At 51.6% G+C, this 14935-nt stretch overlaps 1 protein-coding gene and 1 long non-coding RNA gene across 3 annotated transcripts in view; both read right to left on the reverse strand.

The window, feature by feature from the left end:
- Positions 1–14935, reverse strand: part of KCTD1 (potassium channel tetramerization domain containing 1) — a 161248-nt gene that overhangs the window by 56528 nt on the left and 89785 nt on the right. The window lies entirely within an intron of this gene.
- Positions 7831–14935, reverse strand: part of LOC135189807 (uncharacterized) — a 44516-nt gene continuing 37411 nt past the window's right edge. Inside the window, exons 2-3 of the long non-coding RNA XR_010308321.1 lie at positions 8000–8166; positions 7831–7907 (exon numbers count right to left, since the gene is read on the reverse strand). This is a non-coding gene — a long non-coding RNA (uncharacterized LOC135189807). The remainder of the gene's footprint in view (positions 7908–7999; positions 8167–14935) is intronic.

The raw sequence follows: 14935 nt of genomic DNA on the forward strand, positions 1-14935 counted from the left end.
ATCTGCAGGGTGATATTTAGGAAAATAATGAAGAAGGAAAAAAAAAAAAACCCAAACAACAACTCAAAAAAAAAAAAAAAAAAGAAGGTGAAAATAAGAAGGCAAAGAACGGGACAAAGTGGGGAGGGGAGAAAAAGAACAGTGGATGATTAGCAGGAGGTAAGCAGTGGCTATGAATCATAGAATCAGCCAGGTTGGAAGAGACCTCCAAGCTCAGCCAGTCCAACCTAGCACCCAGCTCTGGCCAATCAACCAGACCATGGCACTAAGTGCCCCAGCCAGGCTTGGCTTCAACACCTCCAGCCACAGAGACTCCACCACCTCCCTGGGCAGCCCATTCCAATGCCAATCACTCTCTCTGCCAACAACTTCCTCCTAACATCCAGCCTAGACCTGCTCTGGCACAGCTTGAGGCTGTGTCCCCTTGTTCTGTTGCTGGGTGCCTGGCAGCAGAGCCCAACCCCACCTGGCTACAACCTCCCTGCAGGGAGCTGCAGGCAGCAATGAGCTCTGCCCTGAGCCTCCTCTGCTGCAGGCTGCACCCCCCCAGCTCCCTCAGCCTCTCCTCACAGGGCTGTGCTCCAGGCCCCTCCCCAGCCTTGCTGCCCTTCTCTGGACACCTTCCAGCACCTCAACATCTCTCTTGAATTGAGGAGCCCAGAACTGGACACGGCACTCAAGGAAGGGAACACATTTCAGTGCTTAAAAGCAGACAAGCAAGCCTGGAAAAGAAATGATCATCCCCAAAAGGTTGAAACCAAAGTGAAAAAGAATAAATTCTGTAACTTCTGTGAGGAAGACAGCAGCACCTTCCTCTGCAGGCTTCTCTCTGGCAGAACAGCCCAGCTGTGTTGCAATTGAGCAGACTGCAGCAGCACTGAGCCTGTAATAGTTTTTCAATTGGACACATTCTCCTCTACACCCTGCCTGGGGCTGCCAGGCAGCAAATGAACAGATTTGCAGGGTTAATATTGTAGTTAGGCTGGGACCTCATTCAGCAGAGCAGCGACAGCACTGCCTGCCTTCAACGCTCCAAGAATGTGTAGTATAAACACCACTGCCAGGGTGGGAGGTAGGTCAAAGGCAAAAAAAAGAGAGAGCCCCCAAGACCCTCAAAATAAACCACAAGAAAAGGGAACCAGTTTCTAAATCCAGCTCCTAACCCAGCTGCCCTTCACACTGCTCTTAAAACAGCCAAGCCACAGAAAAGGCTTTCCATTAAAAACTTCTGCTACCTTATTTCATCCTCTTTCAACATTCTCCCTTCAAGTCACCTGCATTTACTGTGCCTCGAGAAACAACACATCTGCTGGGTGCTTAGATATTAAATACCATGATGCCAGCCTTGCTCCAGCCTTAGCACATTTCCCTGGGTACAGCCAGCTCACTCCTGCCTTGCAGACCACTTTGAAATGAAGCATCTGCTCTTCCTGCTGCAGTCACCTCAGATAAATGAAAGCAGGAATGGGATGCAGAGAGCTGGGCTTAAGAAAATCCCAGTTTCTTTGGTGTGCTGCATGCCACTAGTGGAAGCACAGCCCAGATGATCACCATCATCCAATTGTTTGGGTTAGAAAAGACCTTTCAGATCCTTGGAGTCCAACCTTTCCCCAGCTCTACCAACGTGAGGAGTGCTCTGGCATTTAGCAGATCAGAGCTGAATCACTGCATTAGTTAAATCACTGCATGGGTCAGCTATGGGAAGGCTAAGAGAGGGGCAGAGAAGTCTGAAGAGAAGCTTGTGCAGGGTTACTGTAGAGGTGGAAGTGAAGAAGCTTAGGTATAAAGCAGTCAGAACAAGGCACTGCTGGTAAATCAAGCTGCTAGCACCCAAAGTCATCAGAAAATACAACAATGACAGAAGACAGGAACCATGGAAGGAGAGAAGGGAACCGTGGAAGGAGAGAAGGGAATCACAGAAGGAGAGAAGGGAACCATGAAAGGAGAGAAAGGAATCACAGAAAGAGAGAAGGGAACCATGAAAGGAGAGAAAGGAATCACAGAATGAGAGAAGGGAACCAGGGAAGGAGAGAAAGGAATCACAGAAGGAGAGAAGGGAATCACATAAAAGAGAGAAAGGAACCAGCGAAGGTGAGAAGGAAACCATGGAAAGAGAGAAGGGAATCATGGAAGGAGAGAAGAGAGTGACAGAAGGAGAGAAGTGAACCACAGAAGGAGAAAAAAGAATCATGGAAGGAGAGAAGGGAACCACAGAAAGAGAGAAGGGAACCATGGAAGGAGAGAAAGGAATCACAGAATGAGAGAAGGGAACCACAGAAGGAGAGAAAGGAATCACAGAAGGAGAGAATGGAATCACATAAAGGAGAGAAAGGAACTAGAGAAGGTGAGAAGGTAACCATGGAAGGAGAGAAGGGAATCATGGAAAGAGAGAAAGGAATCATGGAAGGAGAGAAGAGAGTGACAGAAGGAGAGAAGGGAACCACAGAAGGAGAGAAAGGAATCATGGAAGGAGAGAAGGCAATCATGGAGGGGAATTACGGCAGGAGAGAAGGGAGCCACAGGAGAAAAGGGAACCACAGGAGTGAAAGGAATCATGGAACAAGAGAAGGGAATCACATGAAGGAGAGAAAGGAACCAGAGAAGGTGAGAAGGAAACCATGGAAGGAGAGAAGAGAATCACAGAAAGAGAGAAGGGAGTCATAGAAACTAATCTTGAGAGGATCCAGCAGGCTACAGAGAAGAGCTGATGACAAAAACCTCTTCAGAAGCCTTCCTTGGTGTGTGTGGTGCCAAGCAGGTGAGACCTGCACCACGGAAGGGTTTACAGCACCAAGGTTTACAGCTCAGCCATGCCTGTTCCCACATGGGGGACAAGAGAGGTTGCCATCTGCCTCAGGAAGCTCCCCAGCTCTGTTCATGAGTGGGACACAAAGCACAGGCTGGAAGAGCAGCAACCTTCTGATCCATCAGCAGCTCCTTTTGATCTTGCTGCCTTTCACTCTCAAACATTTTGATGTCTAACCTATAAAAAGAGAAAATAAGCAAGGACAGGAAATCCCAGGGTTTATACCACAGCTCTTGTGGACCCAAAGACATCCAATAATACCCTGCCATACATTTTTTTTTCATTATTAGTGCTCAAAGATATTTTGTTAGAACAAAAAAGGAGTCCAGAATGAATTTGTTACTGGAACTATGTACTCAGAAGTGCTCACACCTGCACAGGTCAAAGGCATTTAGGTCACCTAAAATGGGTCAGTTTTGGCCCAGCATGCAAAGCCATTGCTCTGTCAGAGCAGTTTGGGGCTCCTCTACTTTCTCACTGCATTTGAAGGATTCTTTCAACAGCAAATAGGTGCTAGGCCCAGGTCTTCTGAGTGTGTCTGAACCTGCTTCTCATGCTCTGCTCTAGGCTCCTGTGAGCTCCACAGAAGCCAACACAGCCCTGCCTGCAGTCCTGCTCCCTGGGATTCACCCAAATCCTCACTCCATTCTGCTAAAGGAGGGTTCAGGATCATGGGGGAGAGCTTTCAGATCACTTCTTCACCCTTTTTCTCCTACACCATCTTCTCCCTAACTCCACTCCAGAAGATTGCTTCCACTCCAGAGTAAGCCTTTACATCTAGTTTGAAAATCCACAGCAGCTCTAGGGCAGATGTGCCCCCAGGCAACTGGTCTGCCAAAGCAAAGCAACACAGGAACCATGGCACTCTGCTGGCAGCAAGTGGGAGAAGCAAGAGCTCTCTGCACAGCAAAAGCAAGAGCTCTCTGCAGAGCAAAAGCAAGAGCTCTCTGCACAGCAAGAGCTCTCTGAGGAGCAAGAGCTCTCTGCAGAGCAAAAGCAAGAGCTCTCTTCAGAGCAAAAGCAAGAGCTCTCTGCAGAGCAAGAGCTCTCTGCAAAGCAAAAGCAAGAGCTCTCTGCACAGCAAAAGCAAGAGCTTTCTGCACAGCAAGAGCTCTCTGAGGAGCAAGAGCTCTCTGAGGAGCAACAGCAAGAGCTCTCTGCAGAGCAAAAGCTCTCTGAGGAGCAAGAGCTCTCTGCAGAGCAACAGCAAGAGCTCTCTGCAGAGCAAAAGCTCTCTTCAGAGCAAAAGCAAGAGCTCTCTGCAGAGCAAGAGCTGTTAGTGTGCCGCTAAGTGTGCGAAAATCAAAGAGACAGGAGGCTTCCTCCTCCCCTCAAAGTGTTTGCTCACCTCAGCCTGGTGTGATTAGCAGTGGCTTCGGAAGTGTTATTTAGCCTCTGTGGTCAACTAAAGTCATTCCAGTTCCCTCCTTAAGCCAGCAACCCTTGACAAAGGCCAGGCCAGTACAAGACAACCTGAGCTGGCTCACAGAGGGACCGACAGTCAAGTACAAACCCTCTACTTGACTCACTGGGCTGTGAGGATCATTTCAGGTGGCAGGTCAGGACATTGCTGGCTTGGGTTATTACAGCCAACCTCTCCCCTGGGGGCCAGCTCAGCTCAAGCAGCAATATGGACACATATATATGGCTGTAGCCTTGTACCAAATTCTCAGATGTTTCTTGTCCAAGGAACATTTACTGCTGAGAAACTGAAAGCTACACATATCAAACTCTCTTGGATTACAGCATCACAGAATGGGAGGGGTTGGAAGGGAGCTCTGGAGATCATTGAGTCCAATCCCCCTGCCAAAGCAGGATCACTTAGGGCAGGCTCCACAGGAACGTGTCCAGGTGGGCTTTGGAAGGCTCCAGAGTGACCTTTCTGGGCAGCCTGCTCCAAGGCTCCATCATTCTTCAAGAAATTCCTCCTCATGTTTAGATGGAGCTTTCTGTGTTCAAGTTAGTGCCTGTTAGCCCTTGTCCTGTCACTGGGGCACCACTGAATAAAGACTGGCCCTGTCCTCTGGACAGACATCCTGGAAGTATTGATCAGCACTGATGAGATCCCCTCCCTCAGTCTGTCCTTCTCCAGACTTCAAAAGCCACAATCCACTTAGTCTTTCCTTGTAAGAGAGATGAAGGCTCTGAGGTGACCTTTTTGTGGCCTTCCAGTATCTGAAGTGGGCTACAAGAAAGTTGGAGAGGGACTTTTTAGGCTGTCAGGTAGTGATAGGACTGGGGGGAATGCAGCAAAACTAGAAGTGAGTAGATTCAGATTGGATGTTAGGAAGAAATTCTTCCCCATGAAGGTGGTGAGAGCCTGGCACAGGTTGCTCAGGGAGCTGGTGGAAGCCTCATCCCTGGCTGTTTTTAAGGCCAGGCTGGATGTGGCTCTGAGCAACCTGCTCTAGTGTGAGGTGTCCCTGCCCACAGCAAGGAGGGTTGGAACTGGATAATCCTTGAGGTCCCTTCCAGCCCTGACAATTCTGTGGTTCTGTTTCAGTCCCCTCAGTATCACAGTGGTCCTGTGCTGGACTCTTTCCAGCAGCTCCCTGTCCTTCTTGAGCTGAGGTGCCCAGACCTGGATGCAGTACTCCAGGTGTGGTCTCACCTGGGCAGAGTAGAGGGGAAGGAGAACCTTCCTCAACTTGCTGGCCATACTCCTGATGCACCCCAGGATGCCTTCTTGGCCATCAGGGCACATTGCTGGCTCCTGGTGCTCCTGTTGTCCACATTCTCTAAGGACAGATGGGGACAAGCTTATCTTATCTAGTCCAGACCTCAGAAGTGATAACCACGCAGTGACTTCTCCTAAAGCCTCCAATCTGGCTGTACTCAGCATCTTTCCCAACAGATAGCCACAGAAGAGACAGCAACAGCTGGCACAGCAGCCAGCACACACCACCAGGAAAGCCTCCTCTGAACACATACAACCCAGAATGAAGAATGAATGCAAATAAACTTCAGAAGCTGGAGACAAATCCCTTTCCCTTCAGCACGAAGAAGAAACCATGGACAGCCACAGGACCAGCTCTGAAATAAACAGGAGGTTGATGCTTGGGGGTGGTGCCTGTGGGATATGAAAAATTCCAGACCAAGTCCCTCACCCAAACCAGGCCTCAGATGTGTCTCCTGCATCAGTGCTGCCATTCTAAGGATGCACTTTCTCAAACCCAACATTTCAGTATGAGCAGGCAAAACCCAATCGCGACCATGTCTCACCACAAGGCTTAAACCAGGTCACCCCTAGCTTCTGTTTGACTCAGCAAAAACAGGCACCACAACAAAGAGGCTGGAGAAAGCCTTTATTCACCATCAACAATATCAGTACAGCAAAACCAGCACTTCTGGAGGCTGCAGGCAGAGGCAGGTGTTCGGGAAGGCCAAGTGCTCAGCAGGGGAAAATCCCCCCCCAGGCACCTCTATGGGCTGGCGATGTCCTCACACAGGATGCTCTGGCTCTGGCACGCTGCATCCACTGATGACATGAGGTTGTGCTGGTCCCTCAGAGCACTGCAGGGAGGTCAAAGATGACCACATGCACCACACAGAGTGTGCAAGCTGCATCTTGGTCCCTCATGTTGCGTGTGCCTTTGCGGTGCCTTCTCTTCACCTTCGCTCTGAAGAAGCCAGAAGCACAAAGAAGCTGCAGGAGCTCCTCAGGTGTGAGCACATCCATGTGCTTTGGCTTCTTCACCCTTAGGCTGATGGCTGGCTGCTGTCTGAGGATGTGGTTGTGCTGTACTGGTGCCACTGGGCCTGCAAAACAAAGCAGCAGCACATCATTTTCCCCACTGACCAGCTCCTCACGTTCTGCCTTTCCCCACCACAGCCCACCTGCTCTAACCCTCACAGCTGGGAGCTTTATGACTGCTGACTCTGACCATCACCAACAACGTTTGTGAAGCAAAAATCCAATGCAATTGTGTTTGAGTGCCACAGGAGACACAGGCCCAGACCACTGGCAGCTGCCATCTGGTGCCACAGTAAGCTGAGATACCAGGTCTCCTGAGGCTCAGCAGCAGCACTTCAACTGTTACTTTGGAGGAAAAGCCTCACTTGAAATCCAGAATCTCTGCCAACATGTGACAAAAGGTCCAATTATCCTGTGGCAGACAGGCAAATGCAATGCAGAGCTTGAGAAGCAGAAAGGTATCACAGAATCACAGAATGCATCAGGTTGGAAGGGACCCTCAAAGGCCATCTCCTCCAACCCCCCCTGCAGTCAGCAGGGACAGCCCCAACTAGATCAGGTTACTCAGGGCCCCATCAAGTTTTGCCCTTGAATGCCTCCAGGGATGGAGCCTCCACCACCTCTTTGGGCAACCTGTTCCAGTATTTCACTACCTTCATTGTGCAGAACTTCCTCCTGATGCCCAACCTAAGTCTGCCCTGCTCCAGTTTCTTCCTAATCTCCAGTCTCAGTCCCTCCTCTTCCAGCTTCAAGCCATTGCCTCTCATCCTATCACTCCAAGCCCTTCTCAACAGCCCCTTCCCAGCTTTCTTTTCCTTTCAGGCAGTGAAATGCTGCTCTAATGCTGATTTCCTGAGAGGCTGAGGCCCTCAGGCCAGCAGAGCACCTACCCAGCAGCTGCTCCATGCTCCTAGCACATGTGCCATACTTGCAGCACTCAGCACCATTTGCAGCAATGCCTTTTAGAAAGGAGCATGTCTCAAGGCCACAGAGACACACAGAGGGGTCCATCACAGCCAGGGTGTGAGGTACAGGCCAATCCCCTCCCTGGAGCTGCCAGGAGCTGTGTCAGGATGGCTCCTGTATGCTGCAAGAGCCCACATACAGACCAAGCCTGCCAAGGCGACAGTGAACCTCTTGTCACACCAGAGAGACTACAGCAGGGGTGCCTGGAGCACTTACCTGATGGGACAGTTTGAACTGCTCCATCCTCCTTGTCCAAGGGCACTGAGCCCAGGCCCTTGAGAGGGAGGTCTCCAGCTCCACATCCTGCTTGCAGCCTCCTCCTCGAGATGCTGGAGTTGCTGAGCACATGCACCTGCTCAGTGCTCAAGTGCTGGAGCGTTTGTGGTTGTGTTTCCTGGGCAGAAGGAGCCTTGATGGGATTTCATCAGAGCTGAGCAGGACCTAGGATAAATGCCACAGGTGCAGAGAACCAAAGGGAAGGCAAGGGGCTGAAGGAAGCCAGGTGGTTGAGCTGGATGGAGAGAGCTGCCTACCTGGAGATGCAGGGCAGTTAATAACACCCTTGGACAAGAGCTTGAAGACACTTTGAGGCTTCCAGTGTCCTGTAGCTGAGTCTGCAGCACACAACAAACTTCAGCAGAACAGCTCTAACCACACCTCCATCAGAAACTGGCCACTGGGACCTTGGGAAATGTCTCAACTGGATTAAAAGGATGTAGAGCTCAGGGCAGGAGTGAAAAGAGGACATTTGCCTCTACTGCTGTGGCACTAAAGACGAGTCCAAAACCTGGGAAAGGTCAAGTCTGCAGAGGCAGGATCTTGCCCTAAGCCTGGAAGCTGCAGCCAAAAGTGAAACACCTCCCTGGAGACATCCTGTACATCTGAATTCCTTAGGGAAGATTCACTCAGCCCTCTGCTTCTTCGGGTAAGCAGTGCTGAGGCCAGCCCCAGTGCTTTCATTCACCACCTTCAGGCCCTGCAAGTGAAGCTTTGCTCTTCTGCACTGCCTACCCATCTCTTGCTTGGGCCAACTCAGTGGTAAATGCAGCTGCCAGGACTCAACTCGAGCCCCTAACTCCAGGAAGGTCTTTGGCATCCATTCCACTGCCCACCCCACTGAACAGAAGCCCACACATCACTTGGGGGTCCAGCCCAGACTCACTCTCCCCAGCACCACACACTTCCCCTAGCCATGTCAGCTTTCCTGGGGGAGGTAGACAGCTTCTATGGTCTTCAGATGTGCTGATTCCATCCCTGCTCAGTACAGCAACTGTTTCATCTACATGCAAAACTGGATTTGAGAGCTGCTCCCAGTTCCTGCACGGCACAGCACTGCCCACCTGGCACTGGGTAATCACAGGCTGCTCAGCCCAGCAGGCAGCAGGCACAAACATCCCCTAGCCACGCTGGAGGATGTAGGGTTTAGGCACAGGACATTGGACTGAAGGTCAACAGAGCTGCTGTAACTGCTTATTAGGAAGAAGTTCTTTCCAGTGAGGGCAGGGAGACACTGGCACAGGTTAGAGGTGGTGAGACACTGGCACAGGTTGCCCAGGGAGGTTGTGGAGCACAGAATCACCCAATGTGATCACACTGGGTGATTCTGTGCTCCACAACCTCCCTGGAGGTGTTCAAGGCCAGGTTGGATGAGCCTTTGAGCAGTCTAGGCTGGTGGGAAAGAAAGACTGAGAACAAAAGGCAAAGGCAAAATAGCTCTTGGCAGGTGACATCTCTCTGCTTATGGCATTTCAATGATCTGCAGCCCAGTGAGGTTAGAGATGTCCACACAAGAGGACCTGGTGGCACTCCCCTGGCCAACACCAAGTGCAGGTGTTACGTGCACTATGAGTGCAGATAACCTCTGGCTCCTAAACACTTCCCACCATGGGGCTCTTCAGCCTGGAGAAGGCTTGGAGGAGACCTTGGAGTGGCCTTCCAGGATCTGAAGGAGGCTCCAGGAGGGCTGGGGAGGGACTATTGACAAGGTCTTGTAATGACAGGAGGAGGAGGAGGAATGGGTTTGGAGGGGCAGAGGGGAGATTGGAACTGGATGTTAGGAAGAAGTTGTTTGCAGTGAGGATGGTGAGACACTGGCACAGGTTGAGGGTGGAGAGACACTGGCACAGGTTAGAGGTGGTGAGACACTGGCACAGGTTAAAAGTGGTGAGACACTGGCACAGGTTGCCCAGGGAGGTTGTGGAGCACAGAAGCACCCAATGTGATCTCTGATCACATTGGGTGCTTCTGTGCTCCACAACCTCCCTGGAGGTGTTCAAGGCCAGCTTGGATGAGCCTTTGAGTGGTCTGGGCTGGTGGGAGGTGTCCCTGTCCATGGCAGGACAGTTGGAACTGGATGATCTTCAAGGTCCCTTCCAACCCAAACTATCTTATGTCTCTAATGGAGTCCTATGAGAGGAGCCCTTCCAGGCCACTTGTTCCACCAGAAGCTTGTTGATTCTGCATCAGCTGCTACCCAAACCAGCAAGAAAACTGACTTAGGAGCAACCAAAAAGAAGCAGAACACCCCAGCCTGAGCCTTCTCTAACTGGACAAGCCCAGCACAAAGTATTTCATGGCATGCATGGAGAAGCACCTGAGTGACCTTCACTCAGCCTTCTTTGTTCTCACAGGTTTAAGGAAGCCTCTGCCAGATGCTTCAGGAACTACTGCAAGCCAGTAAGTGCCAAGAGATCCTTCAGCCTCAGCAGAGAAAGGCTGCAGCCATTGTGGGCACTGCCTCCAAAAAATAAAGGAATACAAAGCAAAACCAACAGAAATGCTATTAAAAGGGTGAGCAGTCTTGGGGAAAGAGGCTGCCAGCTCTGAAGAGCCTGCAGCAGCTGAGAGAAAAGTCTTTGCTGCTGCTGCTGCTGCTGCTGCCCTGAGGACAGCTTCATTTACTCGCCTTAAACCTGAAAATAGGTCACTTTTCCTTCTCTTCCCTCTCAGGTAGCAGAGACAACACGAATTTACCTGCAATTCACAGCAAAGCCAAGCACACACAGGGGCCTTCACCTCTTGGCAAAGGACAGAGGTGACAGAGCAGCCCTCCTCTGCAAAAGGCTCCATTCATTGCAGCCAGCAGCACCGCTCCAGATGCCCTGGACCATCTCATCCCTGCTCCAGCTCCTTTGCAGGCAGCTTGCCTGTGTACTCACAGTATCACACAGTATCACAGTATCACAGTATCATCAGGGTTGGAAGAGACCTCACAGATCATCAAGTCCAACCCTTTACCACAGAGCTCAAGGCCAGACCATGGCACCAAGTGCCACGTCCAGTCCTGCCTTGAACAGCTCCAGGGACGGCGACTCCACCACCTCCCCGGGCAGCCCATTCCAGTGTCCAATGACTCTCTCAGGGAAGAACTTTCTCCTCACCTCCAGCCTAAATCTCCCCTGGCACAGCCTGAGGCTGTGTCCTCTTGTTCTGGTGCTGGCCACCTGAGAGAAGAGAGCAACCTCCTCCTGGCCACAACCTCCCCTCAGGTAGTTGTAGACAGCAATAAGGTCTGCCCTGAGCCTCCTCTTCTCCAGGCTAACCAATCCCAGCTCCCTCAGCCTCTCCTCGTAGGGCTGTGCTCAAGGCCTCTCCCCAGCCTCGTTGCCCTTCTCTGGACACGCTCAAGCATCTCAATGTCCCTCCTAAACTGGGGGGCCCAGAACTGAACACAGCACTCAAGGTGTGGTCTAAGCAGTGCAGAGGACAGGGGCAGAATGACCTCCCTGCTCCTGCTGGCCACACCATTGCTGATGCAGGCCAGGATGCCACTGGCTCTCCTGGCCACCTGGGCACACTGCTGGCTCATGTTCAGGTGGGTATCAATCAGCACCCCCAGATCCCTCTCTGTCTGGCTGCTCTCAGCCACTCCAACCCCAGCCTGTATCTCTGCATGGGGTTGTTGTGGCCAAAGTGCAGCACCCTGCACTTGGAGCTATTGAACCCCATCCCATTGGACTCTGCCCATCTGTCCAGGCGGTCAAGGGCTCCATCCAGAGCTGAGACCTACTCCCTAAAAGAGGCAGCTGCTCAAGCAGCTCTCTCCAGTCCCTGGAAACAGTCCAGCATAGAGCTGCCAACAGCTCCTGCTGCCACCATGAGGGATGGAGGATGTCCCAGCTCAGCTGCACCAGTAAATACAGGCATGCAACAGCCACCTCCACCCCATGCATGCTACGTGGGGGTCAGACCAGGAATGGACACAGGGCAGGGAAGCTCTACTGAATCCAGTTCTGGTGCCCTCAGCACAAGGACATGGAACTGCTGGAGAGGGTTCATAGCAAGCCATGAAGATGATCAGCAGGTTGCAGCACCTCCCCTATGGGACAGGCTGAGAGAGCTGGGGCTGCTCAGCCTGGAGAAGAGAAGGATCTGGGGAGACCTTAGAGCAGCCTTTCAGTACCTGAAGGGGCTCCAGGTGAGCTGAGGAAGGACCTTTGACAAAGGATAGTAGTGATAGGATGAAAGGCAACGGATTGAAGCTGGAAGAGGAGAGATTGAGACTGGAGATTAGGAAGAAATTCTTTCCAGTGAGGGTGGTGAGACACTGGCACAGGTTAAAGGTGGTGAGATACTGGCACAGGTTGCCCAGGGAGGTTGTGGAGCACAGAATCACCCAATGTGATCTTTGATCTCCCTGAAGGTGTTCAAGGCCAGCTTGGATGAGCCTTTGAGCAGTCTGGGCTGGTGGGAGGTGTCCCTACCCATGGCAGGACAGTTGGAACTGGATGATCTTCAAGATCCCTTCCAACCCAAACCATTCTGTGGTTCTATGAATCCATCTTCTAAGTGTTCCCAGGTGGACACCTCAGAGGCTGAGCTGTAAGGCAGTGATTTGCTCAGGCTCCTCGCTCCAGCGTCGCTGCCTTCCATCCCCTTCTCACAGCCACTCTGCACATAACTCTGTCCAAGGTTTTTAACACAAGAAAAAGACCCTTCTGGGGTCCTCCTGGTCTGAGGAGGAAAGAATTTCTGCTTGCCAGAACCACACTGCTGCATCTGAATGCAAAATTAAACAGACCTTTAAGGATGGTGTCACAAATATGGAGTAGGGAAAAGCAACCAACTGGTTCCTGTCTTCTTGGACACAATTTGCAACCTGTTTGATCATCTGTCTGGTGAGCAGCACCAGCAGAACCCAAGCACTGCTAAGATCTGGCTGTCCTAAAAGCTGTCTGACCTCACTGCTGTCTACAACTACTTGCAGGGTGGAGAGGTAGAGGGAAGAGAGTCTACAACTACCTGAAGGGACATCATGGAGAGGCTGCTGCTGGGCTCTGCTCACAGGTCACTGGAGACAGACCAAGGGGGAATGGCCTCAAGCTGAGGCTGGGGAGGTTTGGATTGGACATTAGGAAAAGGTATTTCACAGAGAGAGTGGTCAGGGACTGGAATGAGCTGCCCAGGGAGGTGATGGAGTCACCCACCCTGTATGTGTTTAAGAGTGGTTTGGATGTGGTGCTTAAGGATATGGTTTGAGGTGAATCTTGCAGAGTAGGGTTCTAGGTTGGCCTGGGTGATCCTGAGGAGCTTTGCCAACCTGCATGTTGATGTGAGTCTATGATTCTGCTTTGTTTGCCAGTTAAGATCCTATCAGGAGTGCATCAACAAAGATTGCACATCTCAAATTGCAGTCCCAGCTGAAGATTTTAAAGACTCATTAGAAAAACACCCCAAGCAAAGTAACAAAACACCCCCAGACTTCAGTGGGGTAACTGAAAGAGCACCACAAACTGCAATGCCAAACACAAATGCAGGCTGGGCAGGGAGTGGCTGGAGAGCAGCCCTGAGGAGAGGGACTTGGGGGTGCTGCTGGAGGAGAAGCTCAACAGGAGCCAGCAGTGTGCACTTGCAGCCCAGAAACACAACCAGAGCCTGGGCTGCAGCAGCAGCAGTGTGGCCAGCAGGGCCAGGGAGGGGATTCTCCCCCTCTGCTCTGCTCTGCTGAGACCCCACCTGGAGTCCTGCATCCAGCTCTGGAGCCCCTGGGACAAGAGGGCTGTGGAGATGCTGGAGTGTGTCCAGAGCAGGCCCAGGAGGATGCTCAGAGGCTGCAGCAGCTCTGCTGTGAGCACAGACTGAAAAAGTTGGGGCTGTGCAGGCTGGAGCAGAGGAGGCTCCCAGGTGACCTTCTTGTGGCCTGCCAGGATCTGAAGTGGGCTACAAAAAAGCTGGGGAGGGACTTTTGAGGCTGTCAGGGAGTGCCAGGACTGGGGGGAATGGAGCAAAGCTGGAGGTGAGGAGAGTGAGGCTGGAGGTGAGGAGGAAGTTGTTGAGCAGGAGAGTGGTGAGAGGCTGGAATGGGTTGCCCAGGGAGGTGGTTGAGGCCCCATGGCTGGAGGTGTTTGAGGCCAGGCTGGCTGAGGCTGTGTGCAGCCTGCTCTAGGGTAGGGTGTCCCTGGGCATGGCAGGGGGGTTGGAACTGGCTGATCCTTGTGGTCCCTTCCAACTCTGACTGATTCTGTGATTCTATGAGTCTATGAGTCTCTGATTCTGTGACTCTGTGATTCTGAGTCCATGATTTCTATGTTCAGCATTTGAGGAATAGATTTATTTTTTTTTCACTTCTTCAGATTTGACTCAACAACCTGAACACAAACACCCCAAATAAAGAGAAATAAACCCCAGCCCTAACTCCCTGCACTGCCTTATGTGAAGTTAATTTACACTCCAGCCTGCAGAGCACCTGCCCCTGGCTACAATCCAGCAGAACATCTACCTTTCCACAAAGGGAGGCTAACACCCATTGTAAACCTTCCAGAGGCACATTAGATGTCTGTTCTCCAACATCCCCCCCCACCCCCTCCCAGCAACTTCACCCTTAGAAGCAGAAGGCACATTGCCAGTTACAGCCTGTGCTGAGGAAACCTGAGTTATAATTTCACCCTGGGAAAAGTGCTGAACTGGGAGCTTCTGGTGTGGCACAGGTCTTGCCTTTGCAATCCAATGGCTCTTTTGATTCAGAGAGGCTTTGAAAGGCTGGTGATGAAAAGCATAGCCTCTCCCTTTGAATCAGCCAGCCACCTGCTTCCCTCTGAGCCACTCTTAAAACTTGCTTTAGTAATTTGCCCAGCAGCTGAAAGAGATAAAACTGACCCCAGCCAGAGAAGATGCCTTACTGGACACATCCACAGGGTGTTATCTAACTCAGGCTGAACATGCAAACAACAAAACCCCACACCTCTGGGCTGCCTGGAGAGTTGGAATCATCTCACCAGGCTGAAGAAAAGCCCAGGAAAGTCTCTGTTAGCTCTTCCTGCCATATGGAGAGAGAAAAGATAAGGGACAAGTTCTAAGGATCCAATAAAAGCTGATTCTTTGAAATGACAGTCACAGAATGGGTTGGGTTGGAAGGGACCTTGAAGCTCATCTAGTTCCAACCCCCTGCCATGGGCAGGGATATCTTCCACTAGCTCAGGTTGCTCAAAGGCTCATCCATGAACACCTCCAGGGAGGCTGTGGAGCACAGA

This window comes from Pogoniulus pusillus, chromosome 34 (genome assembly GCF_015220805.1).
Source record: "Pogoniulus pusillus isolate bPogPus1 chromosome 34, bPogPus1.pri, whole genome shotgun sequence".
Taxonomy (NCBI): Eukaryota; Metazoa; Chordata; class Aves; order Piciformes; family Lybiidae; genus Pogoniulus; species Pogoniulus pusillus.